Source organism: Lacerta agilis, chromosome 1 (assembly GCF_009819535.1).
Source record: "Lacerta agilis isolate rLacAgi1 chromosome 1, rLacAgi1.pri, whole genome shotgun sequence".
NCBI classification, from domain to species: domain Eukaryota; kingdom Metazoa; phylum Chordata; class Lepidosauria; order Squamata; family Lacertidae; genus Lacerta; species Lacerta agilis.
The window spans coordinates 83,053,225-83,072,011 of NC_046312.1; the positions used below are offsets into that span (position 1 = coordinate 83,053,225).

General features: G+C 43.8%; 1 pseudogene; it reads left to right on the forward strand.

The window, feature by feature from the left end:
- Positions 1-10,090: 10,090 nt before the first annotated feature.
- LOC117045710 lies at positions 10,091-13,193 on the forward strand (annotated as a pseudogene).
- Positions 13,194-18,787: the final 5,594 nt, after the last annotated feature.

Genomic DNA, 18,787 nt, shown 5'->3' on the forward strand with positions numbered 1-18,787 from the left:
TGAGCTCCAATGCTCAAACTCCATCTTAAGCAAGACTTAAGTATTCATTGTAACTGAATTACCATTTTAAGCCTAACTGAACAAAGTTGATTGTATGTGTTACTCTTCAGCAAGTATTCTGAGTGAGCAAATATTATTTTACCTTTTACAAATGAGTGAGCAAATATTATTACACAGCTTTTACTGTGTGATTATTGCTTTAAGGGGGAGAAAATGGGGGAAATACCAGGAGAATACAGTCTGCTTTAAAGCATCTTAAATTACTTAGGCGAAATGTCTAAAACTAGCCTATCTAAGCTTCCCTTTTAAGCTGCAAAGGGATGGCACTCTGCTGAACTCACAAATGTGGGGAAGGAAGGATATCGGTATCTAATAAATAAATCCCCTCCTAGCATCTATTCACATCTCAATGCACAGTCTGGGGTGAAAAGGTTATGAGAACTACTGGAATATATTGTATTGCCATTTTCAGGTGAACTCCGTTATCACAGGTGAGATGCACTCACATGCCAGCCGATTCAGGTTGTGCCATTAAAGCTGATTTGGTGCTTTTGCTCAACAAACCTGTTTTACCCTCCCAAAAGACTGGACTTCTTATGATAAGGAAAGTGATGGGGAAATGCACTAGAAAAAAATAGAGGAGAACATTTGCTTGACACAATGTCATATAACCGCTTGGACCCATGCTTTTTAGGCACAGGACAAGCGGCAGTGTGGACGAGCCCAAAGTTAAATATACAAAGAAATTCATATGAGAGAGAAGCATGAAGAGTCAGAATAACACTAAAATGTGTGTGTATGTGTATTTCACACACACACACACACACACACCACACATCCACAAAACCTACAATCATCTGACATCGATGGACAAGGATCCAACTGTGTGGTTCAGGTTTCCACACAGTGCAATGCTACCCCTACAGTATTAGAATCATAGAATCATAGAGTTGGAAGAGACCACAAGGGCCATCCAGTCCAACCCCCTGCCAAGCAGGAAACACCATCAAAGCATTCCTGACAGATGGCTGTCAAGCCTCCGCTTAAAGACCTCCAAAGAAGGTCTGTACCACTGTAGGGGCCCTGATTTCCTTTCTGGGTGATCACCCTCCTTTACCCAAGTGACAGCATAATATTTCATTGTCTTTCCAAACTCAGTTCCACCTTTGTGTTACACTCCTCCTTCCCTCAATGACATCACAGTGCACTCCAGTACTTGGCACAGCAGGAAGCTCATATGAGAATCCAAACACTTGCAATTGGAGAGGGGATGCCTGGGATGGAGAAGCCCTTTGCATGTGTTTAGGGTGTGGATGGAAACAGATTAGTAAGGCCAGCCACAGTCCACATCCTATGCTGCAAGAGGTATGGTAGACCAGGGTTAAGCAAAAGGTAGAGCTTGGTCCACTGCTCGATTTCTAGTTGCTGAGATTCTTGGAAAGAAAATTAGATGAGGTTCACCTTGGCTTGATCCAGCAAGGCCCCCATGCTCTTAAGAAGGAGTACATACACCAGATTGCTTAACACAGCTTTCTTATGCCTCTAATATTAAGAGATGCTGAGTATTCACTCTAGCTTTGTAAGCATAGAAGTGAATGCCCATGGTAAATAACAGAATATGGAGTGGCATGGGGGAAGCACCTCAATTATCCCTGTCATATTGACCATGGAATAATCACAAGCTGATACAATTGCCATTTGCTCCAATTGAGCACCAAAGAGCAGATTTCCCTAGGGGAAAGCAGTGGGACCAGAGGAAGTGTGGATAAGCACACTGCCCTGCCCAATAAAACCAACAATCAGAAGTGAGAGGGAAAGGGAACGGAATGTAATAGTGGAACCATAGCTGTCAACCTTTCCCCTTTTTGGGAAATTCCCTTATTATAGCATTGGGAAACAGCAGGGAGGGTTGACAGCTATGTACAGTATATAGCAGTGGGGAACAGCAGGGATGGTTGACAGCTATGAGTGGAACAGTCAATGGAGGAGCAGCCATCATTTCTGCCTTGCAAGTTGCCGTTTTTCACAAGGAGGAGAGCAGTCTAGAGTGAAGCTGCTGTGCATCAGCCTGACTTTGGTAGCATGGTTCGCATTCTTCCCCCGTCCCTGGAGCTGTGACCCCAGAGGCAATGACCCTCTCTGCCGACTGCCAGTGCCTCCTCACATCCTGGATCTCCCTTCCTCCACTCCCTCACAAATGGAGCACCTCCAAGGAGAGGGTAAGTCTGGGGCTCATCCCACTGCTGCAGCCTGCGCCTTCTTGCCTGACTGTAAAAGGGAAGGTATTTCCAGATGGGGATTGTCTCATCCCAATGCTGTGCGGGAGGTGGAAATAATGGGGATGGAGAAGAAAACAAAGCACAGGCTCCAAAGCAACCACCGTTCCCCCCCTCCTTCTCCCCTCCTCCTTCCCATTCATCCATGATGCCTGCCTCCTCCTCCACAGCCTTCTTCCAGCCTTGACCTCTTCCTGCTCCCTTCCTAACCCTTCCTCTCTCCTCTCCTTCCCACTTCTAGCCTCCAAAACACAAGGCCCCCTAATAAGGAATTATAGGGCTGAATGACCAAATAGTGCACTGACACTGTTTTTAATACAGCTTTTGACAACAAAATGGATCCTTCAGAAGACCTGCCAGCTCGGGTTCTAGTTAAAGATGTGGGAGCTGAAGAAAGGATGGGCGTTTTTATTGCTTGCTTTACAATAAAATGCATCCTTATATAGTTACAAGCAATCTTGTTCCCTTGTGTTTTTCATAAATGGAGCCCATAGATGCAAAAGAGGTGTAACTAAAGCAAGGGAGATACTCTTGATGGGTGGTAATTTGCATCTGCTGCAGCTCTCACTATGATTTATGCATGACAGTGTTGGCTGGTGATTGAGTGGCAGAATAAGAACTGTCTGTGATGTTACTGAGCGTCATTGCTCTGCACGCATAAGCTTCTGGATGATGGCACACTCATGTATTTGTTTAATTATATGAGAACCTTTGCAAATGTTCAGGCCATGGAAGCCAATCTGACCTACAGACTAAAGAAAAAATAGTTTAATTGCAAGGTCAGAATTTAACATACTGAGAACATGAAGGGAGGCTTTGACTTGGTTTCTTGGAATTAATTGCATTGTCCAGTATGGGCTTCAGCAGACTTGCAAGCTGCTACTTTACCATCTGAAAGTGTCTGATCATCTCTACTGGGCTAGATGATAGTTCAGGATCATCTCTAGCCCAATGGTCTAATTCAGTATAAAGGCAGCTTCTAAGTTCCAAAAAGGTCTGGGGCTTGGGAGCCATGGGCCACCCCCTAATGACGCCCTTGTCTGCTGGGTTTTGGAAAGCTGAGACCTCAATATGTGGCAAAGAGTTATGAGCAAGGGGAAGGGAAGGGGGAATTGAAATTAGAGCTGGCGTCAGCCACACCCCATCCAAGCAGTACATCCCAGTGCCAAGGAGACATGGGGCAAACAAGCTGGTTTCTGCCAGGAGTTTTTTTTTCCGTGGGGGGGGGTGATTTATGGAGAAAGATTAAACCACATATGTTCATCTTGGGGATGGCCAGGTGTCAGGTGGGGGGGGGAATGAAATGATAGGTGGCCAATACTGCCTGGGTGTGGAGCACTAGCATCCCCTAAGAGCCTACATGGCTTTCATTTCAGCCTTCTTGTAAGGAGTAGGTCTTGCCAGCTGGGTAGGCCAGTCACACCAGGGGCTCTCAAATAGGCTGCCTCCACACTCACCTCAAGAGTGCTTTCCGTGGCAAATCCTTAGTATGGGAAGGAGAGAGAGCATCCTGCTTACCTGTCCCTCCCCAGAGACCAAGGTAGCTTTCTTTTCTCTGTCAAACCTATTTTACACACACACACACACACACACACACACACACCATGGACCAAATTGATATAGGGGGAAATTGCCTTTCAGTCTGGCAGAAATGCACCCAAGACCCCAAACACCATAGTTATGAAGTTTATTTAGAATAAAAAGACAAAGGAAAAACCAAAATGGCACTTTAAAAAGAAAGAAATAGTTTCATTTGAAGTCTAATGCAGCTACATACAAATAGGCTTCTGGTCTCCTCATGGTCAATGGGGGGCGGGATTTGAGGGACATAGAACTGCTGGGGAACAGCCATCTTTTAGAGTATCTGACCCAGCTGTGCCTTGACTGGAAGATGGCTTGATGCCTTTTGGAAGTTGGGAGATGGGCTATTGTGGTGTTAACTGCTGCAAGATTTCTCTATCTTCCTGCCAGACAGAAGCCTATTCTATGTACTCAAGAGACCTGACTTCTCCCCTAAGAGAGAACAGAAGACAGACCCAGATTCTTCCATCTCCACACTCCCCCCAATGTGGATGGATGGATGCACCAGGAAGGGAGCCATCTGGAGGGAGAGTCATAGCCAGCATATGTAAGAGAAAGTATGCTTAAAACATCTGAAACCATCTCTCTCTCTCTCTCTCTCTCTCTCTGTGTGTGTGTGTGTGTGTGTGTGAAAGCGGCATGTGCATGCGTGCAAAATAAATACTTCTCCAAATTTATTTGAGCTATTTTTATGGGAAATCACCACAAAAACTACACTGCCAACATGGGTTGCCATACGTCCGGATTTTCCCGGACACTGCTTCTGACTGCAGTATTCCTGATATGTCTGGGAAATTCTGGGAGTATGGCAATCCTAAATATTCCCCCTGTGGATAAAATGGGACAACCCATCCTGCCATGAGCTCATTGGAGGATACAAATGTGATGTGAGAAATACATAAGAGGACTTCCTACACAACCAAGTTGCCCCTTGGCAAGTTCTTGATAATACTCACATACAAGGAAGAAGCAGCATCCATCTAAAGTGTTGTTTCATCTGTGCAGGGCAGAGAGTAAGAATGAGTCTCTTATGAAACATTTGTCTGATTTTGTGTGTGCATCTAGCTGTTCACTCTAGTGGTTACTCAAGCACTCACTCACATAAGCAGTGGAACTTGGGGGTCCCGCTGCAATCTCTGGCAGCAGCCGCTACACCCTTCTACAGACCCTGCTGCTGCAGTATTTCACATTGCAACATCTTCTGTGACTTAAGCCACTTGCTGGAACTTTTTAATGTGCAAAGAATATAGAAGTGACAATGGGCTCTCCTAGATGACCTGTTTATTGAGCGTTCATCCTGATTTGCTTACACAAAGAAGTCTGATCTTCATTGTGAATTCATTTCTGATTTGTTTGCAGGGATGTTATATGAAAATGAGCATTTGTCCTGATTTGCTTGTGCAGTGGTGGTTATACAGTATGTCTTCCTGGTTCTCATCTGTTCACCCCATACTTTTCAGTGCATTACCTTATCACTTTCCTAAGTGTATTTATTATGCCGGGGAGAGAGAGTGCTATAATTCATTTCAGTTGTGCAAAGCTAAATCTCCAATATGCATTAGCTCCCCTCCTACAAAATACTGACAGTCTGGCATCAAACCAAGTACAGTAATACAAATCTGATTTGTATAAAACGCACACATTTCCCAAATAGTTCAAAGCAATGCACAACATAAAAAGTTACAATCACAGAAACTATTGGGGAGGGGGGAACGCAACTGCCTTTATAATCTCTACAATATTCGGTGCCGCCATCCTTTTCTAAACCAGGACTATAGCATGCCTTTCCCACATCACTCCTCAGCGATTGTGTTTATTGGCTCCTCCAAGGTGGTTGCTGCTTTCATTCACTTAGCTCTATGTGGGGTTGGTATCCTTCATGAATATCCCAGCAGGGAAGAATGGCCAGGCCATGTTCTACATTGCCTGCTTGGCCTAGCCTAGCCCCAAACAATCTCATATTTAGACAATGAGTGCAAGGGGGCAAGGCAGCAGAGACACTTCCAACTTAGGGAAATTTTCTTTGGAGTTTCATGTCTGTAAAAGGAGCGGGAGTCAGAAGCTGAAAAGGAGGCAAGTGATGTCCTGTGTTTCTGTCTGATCTTATGCATACAGCTTGAATGAGGCAGAGGAAGCACCATCAGGGAATATGACCAGGGATGGGACATTGAAACATTTTGGCTCTTCAGGCTAATGCCTAGGCCCTTGGGTAACACCAGCTGCCTCTTTTAGAGGAACAAAGCATATAGCTTAAATATATGTATATAATTCTATCCATGTTTAATTGTTTTTAAATAATTGTTTTTTATCTTTTGTTTTTACCGGTTCTTGTTCTTATCTGTAAGCTGCCTTGAGTCCCACTAGGGGAAACAGCAGGGTATAAATAAATATATCATAATATCAATAGTATTAACCGAGTGGTCAGAAGCCAAGAAGGAACAGGATTCTCATTTTATTATTGACTCTCATGGGGTGTTTAGCTGCCTTATCACACTGCTTGGAGGGGTACATTTAAATCTCTTTGAATTCCACTTAGGATTTCAGCACCCTGGAGAACTGGATGCCATCCACCAAGTGGGTTGCCTCACCAATAGCACCCCTTGACTCCATATCTTTTATGAACAAGCTAAACAGTGCCAATCCCAGTGAAGATCCTTGGGAGAATCCACACAGAAACTCCACTGCAGAAACAGATCTTTAATTCTGACTGTCTGCCGCCTGACATACAGGTTCATTTCCTACATGCAAAAGCAGCCATAGGAACAGGGGCCTTCAGTGCAAGTAGGCTGCATGGAACTTCACACAGTGAGGCACTTGTGTGAGTGACGTCCCTGTGGTTTGACACAGCCTTCCCCCAAACTGATGCCCACCAGAAGTTTTGGACCACAACTCCCATCAGCCACAGCCACCTTCCATGGCAAGGAAGGGCTGGGTTTCGTTTTTGGTCCCAGATGGACACTGTTTAAAAATATAATTCCATAATAGTTGTTGCCTGGGTGTGTGAGAGAATGAATGGTGAGTGGTGTTTGCACATGGATGAGAGAGAAGGACTATGGCATGGTTCCGGCCCTGCTCCTTGCTGGTGTGGCCTTCAAAAGATTACCCCTAAGGGAATGTGGCCCTTTACAGAAGAAATGCTCTCAACACTGTCGTTTCTACCTGCTGCCTTATGCTGTCACAGGCAGGCTTGATCGAAGTGGCAGAAATTACTCCATTTGGACCAGATTCTCTGATCTGTGGTGATCTACAGCTTGTATTTCCTCAATGCAACTATTTGCTTTTACTTTATATATTTAAAGCCCACGTCCTCTGTGTTTTAAGGCACTTTAAACAGCTCTAATCTGCTTTCTCCAAGAGCTTCACAATATCAATAAATCCTAAATATTTCTGACAGCTCTTAGGAATGTTGCTTCCAGGGATGGGTCTGGTCTGAGAAAAATGAGAGGAAAATCATTCATTCCATGGAAGATTTGCAAGGTGTGGTGGGAGTCAAGGTTTCGGCAGGCAGAGAAGCATCTGCAGGGCTCAACAATGCTATTTGAGATAAGAAGGGAAGAATGTGTGCCCCTCAGATGTGCAGAAACTGCAAGGACAGATGGAGACTTTTAGTGCCAGTAGTGGGGCACTTAGAGGCCAAAGTCCAGGCAGAGAGTGGCAAAGGATGGGCACAGTGGCAAGCAGGCTCTTCCTATCAGCACCTACACCAGCATAGGCATGATGGGACCTGCCGGGGATGATGCTCTGCAGAATCATTTTTTTCTTAATAACATTTTATAAACTGGCCAGGCATCTACATGACTATAGGTGGTAATTTCATTATTTTTACTTTAAAAAAATGTTGTTCATTCAGAAAGGAAGGGAGGGAATATCCTTTTCTACAACAAAATGGGGCTTATTCCCAAGTCAATGTGTTTACCACCAAGACAACAGAAGCAACTCCCCTTTTGCTTCTGTTTATGGCGCTAGGAATTGATAGATAGAAGAGGGTTGGCAAAACATTTTTGTGCCAGTGCACTGGGAATGTGGAAGCATTAGTAATGCAGGGACTGGTGATGATGAGAGAGAAAATGAAAATTGTGTGCTTCATATTTGAAGTAACACACATGGCCCTCTAAAGGAGCCCCACCCCCTTCCTGTAACTCCATTATGATACCAAAGGTCTAAAATGAACTAGCTCTACTACTGAGCACTAGGCGCTCAATGGAAATTGAGTTTAATGCTCCCCACTGCCCAGTTAGTACAAGAAGCAGGCTATGGGCAGGGTGAGTAGTTGGCAAGAGGGGAGAAATTATACAGATTTCATATCTGTCATTCATTCCACATTATGTCTGGGAAGGCGGGGTGTCAACCACATTTTCTTTCCTCGTGTTGACAGACATCAGGCAGTGAAGCAGCCACAGCCAGCAGGCAGGGATGCATTAGCAAAACAAAACAATGATTTTGTTTCAGGGGGACGGTGTATAGAACTCCTGGAAGCTGGGCGTTTATATTGCCTATGGGGAGTGGGGGAAGCAGGGGAAAGTTGTGAGTCAATGGCGTGGGGAAGCGGGTTGCTTAATATATTATATTACCGCTATGTCCTTCGTGCTGTTACATGTGGGATTGTCACATAAGCAGTCGGAGTTGCCACTTGATTTTTCAGGCTCATCCCCTATTTCAGGACATTGCCCTCCTATTGACTGTAGTGGGTGCTCCTCGTTTCACCAAGTCCATAGACTAGAATGGAGGCTGCTTATCTTATTCCAGACATGTTAAAGCTCTAAAGTGTCTCTCTCTCTCTCTCTTCTCTCTCCCCCCCCCCCAACACACTCCCTTTTTCTTTTTTTGATAACTTAGTTTCTTCAGACAATCACAACGTGGGGTGGCGATAGTGCCTGTAGATGATTCTGGACCAGTGACAGATGGGAAACAGCCGTAGATAGTGAGGGTGGGATGATCTGTTTTTGGCAGCCCCTCTGTCGTTGCCTACGCTCAGAATAGCTGCTGCCGTGACCACCCTGGCCTTCTCGTGTGGGTGTCTAGGGAGGGGCTGCAGCAGCTGCTGCCAATCACCCTACAACGATGGGAGACGGTCCCGGAAATAGAATTTCCCATCGGGATTGTTACACTTGGGGAATCGGTCCGTCTTTTTATTAAATAGACCTTTAGAGAGATATTGGTCCCCATTTCTCTCTCGAAGGTCCACGGTAGGCCTCCCCCACCCTTCCAATCCCCTCCCGCCCAGAGCGATCAGTTTCAAGGACATTGTAAACGACAACTGCTTCTAGTATGGGTGCTGCCACTGACACAGCCCAAATGGATTTAACCTCTCACTCAAAGGTTGGAACTGAAGCATGGGGAAAAGACACACATTTTAAAAAGTCGATTATTTTTGTTTAAATCTGCCATTCGGCCCATTGGGGTTCCCAGAGCAGTTTATGAAAAATGCATGTAAAATGGATTTTAAAAGATTTTTTTTAAAAAAAAAATATTCCAGCTGCACAAGAAAATCTGATTATCATCTCCGTAGAGGAGGGGTAGTTAGCCTGACAACCCAATTCTTGTCAGCAGAGGGAGGACCCAGGAGCCTATTTCCCATTTTCCTCAACTGGTATGGCCATCCCCCAGCCACCTCTCCCCTTTTTTAATAACTCAAAAGAGGCCATGCCATCAAGAGTGCAATCAATGGCTGTTAGTCATGATGGCTATATATTGCATACAATATTGGAATCACTATGCCTCTGAATACCAGTTGGTGGACTCCACATGTTCTGCTTGTGAGCTTCTTCTAGGCATCTGATTGGCCACCGTAGGAACAAAATTCTCAGCTAGGTAGGCCACTGGTCTGGCCAAGCAGGGCTCTTCTTAAGTTCTTAACCCCAGGTGCATCACTTCCTGAGGTGCATCACTTCCTGTAATGAAGCTCAAACATCTCTTCAAGGTACCATTCATTCACAGTTGAGCAGAACTCTTCACTGTGTGCTTGGCGTTTGGTTGAGAACATTTATACTTTGTGTGTAAATTCACCTTACAACTGGGCCCCCAGATTTAAAACGAGTCTCCATTACAAGTAGCATAAGACTTAAAAACAGTTCTTAGCTTCACATGCAAAAATGCTCAAAGAGGAGGGGAGGAAGAAATAAGGTGCGCCTTTCTACCCTTCAGTGCTTACCACGTTACAGTCAAGAGCTCTGGCTTCTGCCACTGTCACCCCCTACTTCTTAGAAAGGGAGGAGATAGTTGTTGCTTGGGCAATGACGGTAACTTGGCCTATTCCTGTTCCTGTTTGATGTTTGCCCTGACTGTCTATGGTTGTCATGGAGATCTGGCAGCTGAACTGATGTTTTGAGTGGCAGCAGGGGGTGTCCCAGAGATTGAGAGGTACTGGTGGGGGTGCTGTCTCCAGCATTTGATGTGAGAATTCACAGTTCTCAGCTTGAAAGGGCTTGGATTTCAGGGTGGGTCTGCTAGTCTGAATTCTTGATGGGGTGTTCAAGCACTTTTGAGCATCGCTCCCCTCTGTGTGGCATACAACATGTCACTGGTGCTTGGAGATGGAGAGGGGCAGATGAACTAGTTTCAGTTCATCTGCCCCTTGCATTGCTCCTCGGTCCAGGGTCCTGCTGGTCTTTCCCTGCTGCAGCCTGCCTTCTTCAACCTAGCCAGGGAACTGGGAGGTAAAGCCAGATGATGAGCCCTTGAACAATGTCACATGAAGCCTTCCTTTACTACTGGGTCCAGAAAAGCATTGCTGGCTCCATGTAAGCTGCTCCCAGATAATGCCAATGGGCAAAAGTTCTCCATATTCTCTAGTATTTTGCCATTGGCACACACCCCAAATTGAAGTTTTCACTGTCGATTGAGGATCAAAGTGGGCAGTTGCGTTTTAGCCTTTCTGAGATAGTCACACATATAATTGAATTGGATGTCCTCATGGTGCAGTTCTACCATGTTGGATAGGCCTTACCGCCACAAAAGGATGTAGCCTTGTTGTCACGGCAACCTTGCCTTTTTGCTGTTGCAGTAAAGTGACTACTCCCCTTGTAGTCTAATGTACCCAAGACATGACTCTTAGGCCTATTTACCCTGCACCTAGTGTGCTCCCACCACTGGATTGGGAAATAATGTGGGACATACACACACCATTAGTCGTAATTCATATCTATCCTGTCTACATTTTGATGCATTTTCCCCAAACTGGTTCAATCTGAATTGAGAAAAAGAACAACCTAGCTGTGTTATGTATACACAGCCTTAAATGGGATCAGAAAAGTGATAAAATAACTATTCCTTTTGCTGCATTTTTAGGCCACCTAATAACAATGCCACCTTCCGCTCAGGTTGATGAAAATTCAGGTGCTTAAAATGGAAGCACAATGGTTGATTGTTTACTCCTATGTCTGAATTTATATCATATTTTCTCCCAAATAGGCAGTTTTCTTGTTGAAAATATTCCTAGCTTTTGCTTTTAGGGCATACATATATCAGGCCATAATCCATGTATTCTACAACAGTAACCAAGAACAAAAGAATTCAATGAAGCCACAGAATTGTATAAAAGAACAATAGTTCATCTCAATATAATTTTGGGAACAGATTGTAGTTCAAAATAATTATAAAATGTAATGCTGAAAATGTCACTTCGAGGAATATGATGTCTTCTTTCTGGTCAGAAATTAACTTTGTTTTTGCAAAATCCTTGGTTTTGTAGATATCCACACACTCTCTAATTATATTTTTGTGGTGTGAGTACTGATGGACAACAAAAGTGAATCCAGCAAGCCGTTATGGTTGCAAAGATGCTTCTACTACAAGACTTGAAGGATAAATACCCACCATCTCCTACTAAGTGGTATGAAGATCTCACTGGTTTTCATGCATTCAAATGCATGGCTTTCTCATTTAGATACCTGTTTGGACACATGGAGTTCCTATACTAATATATACCTTTAAGACAGAATTTTTGTTATTCCTATTGCTAATGTCAGCTGATGTTTACATTTCTTTTTCTGTCATATTTATAATCTTAAAAAAATAAAAAATACAGCATATCCATACAAATGATACCAGGTGGTTACAAGGGGCATCACATAATCTGAGAATATGAAACAGGGCAAAATCTGCTAATTTCCTGAAATGTAGCCTCATATGGGGAAAAGGCTTTTTGTCTAAAAGTGAGATACAAAGGGTTTATGTGGCTGCAAAGAATTAATATGGCTGCATTAGGATACTGGGCAAAGGTACAAAACTGTATATATTTGCAAGTATCCTACTTTATAATACCTTTGTCTTATCACTGGAAACACACATTTTGTACTTTCTTGTTTTATACACTGTTTTAAAGTACATGCATATCATTTAAAATTAGCTGGTAGCAGAAAACTGTTACCATGAGCTTTTAAAGTGCTGATCTTGTTGGCTGAGCAAATATTTTCCCTGTAAGCTACAGAAAGAACCACTTAGGTGGGGCAAATCATAGTGAACAGATACGGCTTCCACAAATGGTGGGTCATTCAGATATGATTTTTCTGTGTGAGCATTTGACAAGTTAGCTTCCCTGCATTTCAGCTTCTTCATTTATAATTCTCATTGCTATTTTGCCACTGGCTTTCACACACCAGTCAATGAAGTTTGGTGGAGTGTATTTGGGCTGCGTTTTTCTGTTCCTTCCAGTAATCACAACAGTTATATTGCGTTAAAATGAGGAAAAACAGAGGGTTGTGGTTTTTTAGGGGGGTCAGGAATTTGCATCTATCTATCTATCTATCTATCTATCTTAAAACCGAGATCTTCTGCAAGAGCGATAAAGGCTTTGCACAAGGCCACGGTAGTAACTTTGATTATTTTATGCTGGGGTGGAGGCCATGGCAGCAACATCCATTATCATGGGCTTAGCCAAGGGGAGGAGTAGGGGGCAGCTGTCTCCCCAGTCAATAAAAATACATAAAAAATAGCAAACTGAGTTTCTGTCCCCCCTAACAAAAATCCTAGCTACGCCCATGTCCATGGTCATCCAGATTTGCACTGTTTTATGAGGATACTTTAAGGAAATGTAAAAGAGACACTGTTGAAGTGGCCTGGCAAAAAGGGAACTGGAGAGATGCTGAAGAAATCGGAAAGGGTTTTGAAGAGAAACCAATGTACCTATATTAATGAATGAATTGCCTTGCACCGAGTAGAAAATCCAAGCCATATGGAAACTGCTGTTAGTCTCCATCTGTACAGCTCACCCTTTGAAGCTTGCCACACTTTTGACCAAAGCACTGGACACAAGCAAATACTAAAATGACATTCAGCAGTCAGTTTGGAGAAAAGACTCCATATGCAACATCAGTTTCACAAAAGAACAACAGTTGACATTCCTGCACTGCAGGGGGTTGGACTAGATGACCCGCAGGATCCCTTCCAACTCTACAATTCCATGATGCTATGAAAAGTACGAGCCCTGCTAGCTGTTTTTCTTCTTGTTGTTAATTACTTTTCTGTTGTCTTTTGTTGTTGTTGTTTGTTTGTTTCTGTTTTTGCAGGATCCACTGGTGTAAATCTACTCCCTTCCTCTGCTCTGGCCACTGACAGTACTCTGTCTGAACAAGTTGGTCATTGATGTGTCCTTCCATATATATATTTTGTGTGTGTGTGTGTGTGTTAGACAAATAACATATCTGAAATCAAAATTAGGTTGATTTAGAGAGCAGGCAAGAGGGTAGAGTCCCTAGAGTTTATTAGCAAGAGATTCCTGCTGCAGCAGCTCCCCCAAGTGGAAGAACAACCAACACCAGCAGCAAATCTGCAGAAGAGCAGGAGCCTGTATAGAGCAGGAGTTTTTCTTCAAGAGCACTCTGCAGCGCCATGGCTTGCAGTTCATTTTACCCTTGTAAGAGGCAATCCAGTGGCTAAGAATCCCTGGGTCTTGGAGAGCCAGGTTCAGATCCACACACAGCCACGAAGCTCAATGAGTCACCATGGACCCAGTCATTTTTTTTAATTTGTTTGTTTGTTTGCCCCAGCAACTCTGGGCAGCTCCCAACAAAATATTAAAATATTGAAAACCACAATAAAACATCAAGCACTAAAAACTTCCCTGAACAGGGCTGTCTTCGGATGTCTTCTAAAAGTCAAACAGTTGTTTATTTTCTCTCTCGCACACCTTAATCTACCTCACAGGGTTTTTGTGAGGATAAAATGGTGAGGCTGCATGTACACCGCCTTGAGCTCTTTGAAAGAAAGGCAGGATATAAAAAATTTTTGCTCAGTCCGAGGCTCTGAACCAACAGCCATGGAGGAAACAATATGCAATGACTGTAAAGAGTTAAAACAGGTAGTTGTGACCATAGAATCATAGAGTTGGAAGGGAAGACAAGTGTCAACTAATCCAACCCCCTGCAAGGCAGGAATCTTTTGCCCAATGTGAGGCTCGAACCCACAGCCTTGAGATTAAGAGTCTCATGCTCTACTGACTGAGCTATGCCAGGTCTTCTGAGATCCATTAGAACACAATTCAGAGGGACAGTAAACTAAAGCACATCATAGCAAAAATCCCCTGGAATAGCTGCAGAATGTCCCAAGAATTCAGCCCCACAATATCAGTCAAAATCTTCTTTGAGGGAAGAGTATTCCCTCTATCCAGCACATTTGCTTAGGGAAGAAAACCCATGTGTGTCTTACATGTGTTGTGACGTCATTAAAGCTGGAGAGTTGGCAAATATGAGCCAGATGAAAAACCAGGGGAAACCTGAATTTTGGTTCTACTCTGGGCACCAACTTGCTCAGAACAAGTTGTTTATTTGCAAAATGGGGATTTTGAAAAGGACCTACCTCATATGAATGTTGTGAGAAACAAGGGGGGTAAAAACCAATATACATCACATCTAGATTCAAGTGCTATATGCAACACTGATAATAAAATAAGGGCTCTGAAGTACGGTAATTTGTGTGTATTTTCAATCCAGTATTCATCCTCACTCCAACCTGTGGCGCTAAATTGTTTTCTCAGAAATAGACTTAATTGGTAAAACATGAATTTTATTCTGACAGCAGGGTGCACAATGTTTTCACAAATGCCGAGATAGTAAACAAGGAAAGAGAGGTTCATATGAGCTTATAAAGGCCAGAAGAATACGTGCTGAAGTAGACAGAACAGATATTAAGATAAGGCAAAACTAAACAGAGAGCTGCGTTTAGAACAAAAGTCAGGCAGGCCACTTGCCATTATGTAGGTACACCATGTCTAACATCTCTGTACGGTTTCCCCAGCCTTTCGCACATACTGTGCTGCACAATTTCTGCAACCGTGACAACTGGGAAATTGATTTCTATCTTAAAGAAAAACAGCAAAAAACATTGAGGGTGTCAGGAAGCAAGTTCTCACACCAGATTCAGGTCTGCTTACAACCACAAGAGTTGCAAAGTGAGAATCTGACCTAGCAAGCCAATGCATATTTACTCAGAAGTAAGCCCCATTTTGTTCAAAACAGAAAACAGACATTCTTGGTGAAAACAGACATTCTAATTCCCTGCCCTGGCACAAACACCTCATTATGGAGAGAGTATAGAATCAGAGAGTTTGATCTCACCTGCAAACATGATTATTCCCTGTCTCATGCTTTAGGGCAGAATCCTACACTGAAGCTGTGCTGGCTAATGAGCTGCAGCAGGGATGGGAAATCTTCAGCTGGAGGGCCATATTCTCTCATGGCAGCTTTCTGGGGACCACATGTGGGGCAACAGATGTGATTCTTACCTTTGTGTAGGAGGTTATGTTCCAGTAACGCAAAAGCCAGAGGTTTCCCCACTCCCCAAATTTTTCTCTGCATCCTCACTAGGCAACCACGATTCAAAGACACATTCCTGGAAGGCAAAAGCACTGGTGAGAAGGGTCCAGCCAGAGAGACCTGGAGGGCTGCATGTGAACCCTAGGCTTCAGATTCCCCACCCCTGCACCATAGGATATGGTACAAGCAGGCCCTTGCAGAGCCAGGCAGAGGCCCGGGCCAGATAGATAATGTGGGCCCCCCTTTTTTTTACCCTGAGGATTTCAAGGCTTGAACCGTATCTGCATATAAAGACAAAATGGAATATATATATATATACACAATACAGTAGTGCTTTTTAAATATACATAGGGAAAAGGATTATTTTAAGTATTTACATTTAAATAATGGTGAGCGATTGTGAATATGCTGACCGAGGCCCCCTTTGGAATCGGAGGCCCAGGCCAAGTGACCCATATGCCCCCCCCTCTGTTTGGGCCTGGGTGCAACCCCCTTACACTGGAGATAAAGGTAAAGGGACCCCTGACCATTAGGTCCAGTCATGTCCGACTCTGGGGTTGCGGCGCTCATTTCGCGTTACTGGCCGAGGGAGCTGGCGTACAGCTTCCGGGTCATGTGGCCAGCATGACTAAGCCACTTCTGGTGAACCAGAGCAGTGCATGGAAACGCCATTTACCTTCCCGCTGGTTGTTGTTCAGTCGTTCAGTCGTGTCCGACTCTTCGTGACCCCATGGACCAGAGCACGCCAGGCACGCCTATCCTTCACTGCCTCCCGCAGTTTGGCCAAACTCATGTTAGTAGCTTCGAGAATACTGTCCAACCATCTCATCCTTTGTCGTCCCCTTCTCCTTGTGCCCTCCATCTTTCCCAACATCAGGGTCTTTTCCAGGGAGTCTTCTCTTCTCATGAGGTGGCCAAAGTACTGGAGCCTCAACTTCAGGATCTGTCCTTCTAGTGAGCACTCAGGGCTGATTTCCTTGAGAATGGATAGGTTTGATCTTCTTGCAGTCCATGGGACTCTCAAGAGTCTCCTCCAGCACCATAATTCAAAAGCATCAATTCTTCGGCGATCAGCCTTCTTGATGGTCCAGCTCTCACTTCCGTACATTACTACTGGGAAAACCATAGCTTTAACTATACGGACCTTTGTTGGCAAGGTGATGTCTTTGCTTTTTAAGATGCTGTCTAGGTTTGTCATTGCTTTTCTCCCAAGAAGCAGGCGTCTTCTAATTTCGTGACTGCTGTCACCATCTGCAGTGATCATGGAACCCAAGAAAGTGAAATCTCTCACTGCCTCCATTTCTTCCCCTTCTATTTGCCAGGAGGTGATGGGACCAGTGGCCATGATCTTAGTTTTTTTGATGTTGAGCTTCAGACCATATTTTGCGCTCTCCTCTTTTACCCTCATTAAAAGGTTCTTCAATTCCTCCTCACTTTCTGCCATCAAGGTTGTATCATCAGCATATCTGAGGTTGTTGATATTTTTTCCGGCAATCTTAATTCCGGTTTGGGATTCATCCAGCCCAGCCTTTCGCATGATGAATTCTGCATATAAGTTAAATAAGCCGGGAGACAATATACAGCCTTGTCGTACTCCTTTCCCAATTTTGAACCAATCAGTTATTCCATATCCAGTTCTAACTGTAGCTTCTTGTCCCAAATAGAGATTTCTCAGGAGACAGATGAGGTGATCCGGCACTCCCATTTCTTTAAGAACTTTCCATAGTTTGCTGTGGTCGACAGAGTCAAATGCTTTTGCGTAGTCAATGAAGCAGAAGTAGATGTTTTTCTGGAACTCTCTAGCTTTCTCCATAATCCAGCGCATGTTTGCAATTTGGTCTCTGGTTCCTCTGCCCCTTCGAAATCCAGCTTGCACTTCTGGGAGTTCTCGGTCCACGTACTGCTTAAGCCTGCCTTGTAGAATTTTAAGCATAACCTTGCTAGCGTGTGAAATGAGTGCAATTGTGCGGTAGTTAGAGCATTCTTTGGCACTGCCCTTCTTTGGGATTGGGATGTAAACTGATCTTCTCCAATCCTCTGGCCACTGCTGAGTTTTCCAAACTTGTTGGCATATTGAGTGTAGCACCTTAACAGCATCATCTTTTAGGATTTTAAATAGTTCAGCTGGAATATCATCACTTCCACTGGCCTTGTTGTTAGCGAGGCTTTCTAAGGCCCATTTGACTTCACTCTCCAGGATGTCTGGCTCAAGGTCAGCAACCACACTACCTGGGGTGTATGAGACCTCTATATCTTTCTGGTATAGTTCCTCTGTGTATTCTTGCCACCTCTTCTTGATGTCTTCTGCTTCTGTTAGGTCCTTTCCACTTTTGTCCTTAATTGTGGTAATCTTTGTACGAAATGTTCCTTTCATATCTCCAATTTTCTTGAACAGATCTCTGGTTTTTCCCATTCTGTTATTTTCCTCTATTTCTTTGCATTGCTCGTTTAGAAAGGCCCTCTTGTCTCTCCTTGCTATTCTCTGGAAATCTGCATTCAATTTCCTGTATCTTTCACTATCTCCCTCGCATTTTGCTTGCCTTCTCTCCCCCACTATTTTTAAGGCCTCATTGGACAGCCACTTTGCTTTCTTGCATTTCTTTTTCATTGGGATGGTTTTCGTTGCTGCCTCCTGTATAATGTTACGAGCCTCCATCCACAGTTCTTCAGGCACTCTATCCACCAAATCTAAGTCCTTAAACCTGTTTTTCACTTCAACTGTGTATTCATAAGGAATTTGATTTAGATTGTATCTTACTGGCCCAGTGGTTTTTCCTACTTTCTTCAGTTTAAGCTGGAATTTTGCTATAAGAAGCTGATGTCAGCTCCAGGTCTTGTTTTTGCTGAGTGTATAGAGCTTCTCCATCTTTGGCTGCAGAGAATATAATCAATCTGATTTCGATGTCGCCCATCTGGTGATGTCCATGTGTAGAGTCGTCTCTTGTGTTGTTGGAAAAGAGTGTTTGTGATGACCAGCTTGTTCTCCTGACAGAACTCTATTAGCCTTTGCCCTGCTTCATTTTGAACTCCAAGGCCAAACTTGCCAGTTGTTCCTTTTATCTCTTGACTCCCTACTTTAGCATTCCAATCCCCTATAATGAGAAGAACATCCTTCTTTGGTGTCATTTCTATAAGGTGTTGTAAGTCTTCATAGAATTGGTCAATTTCAGTTTCTTCAGC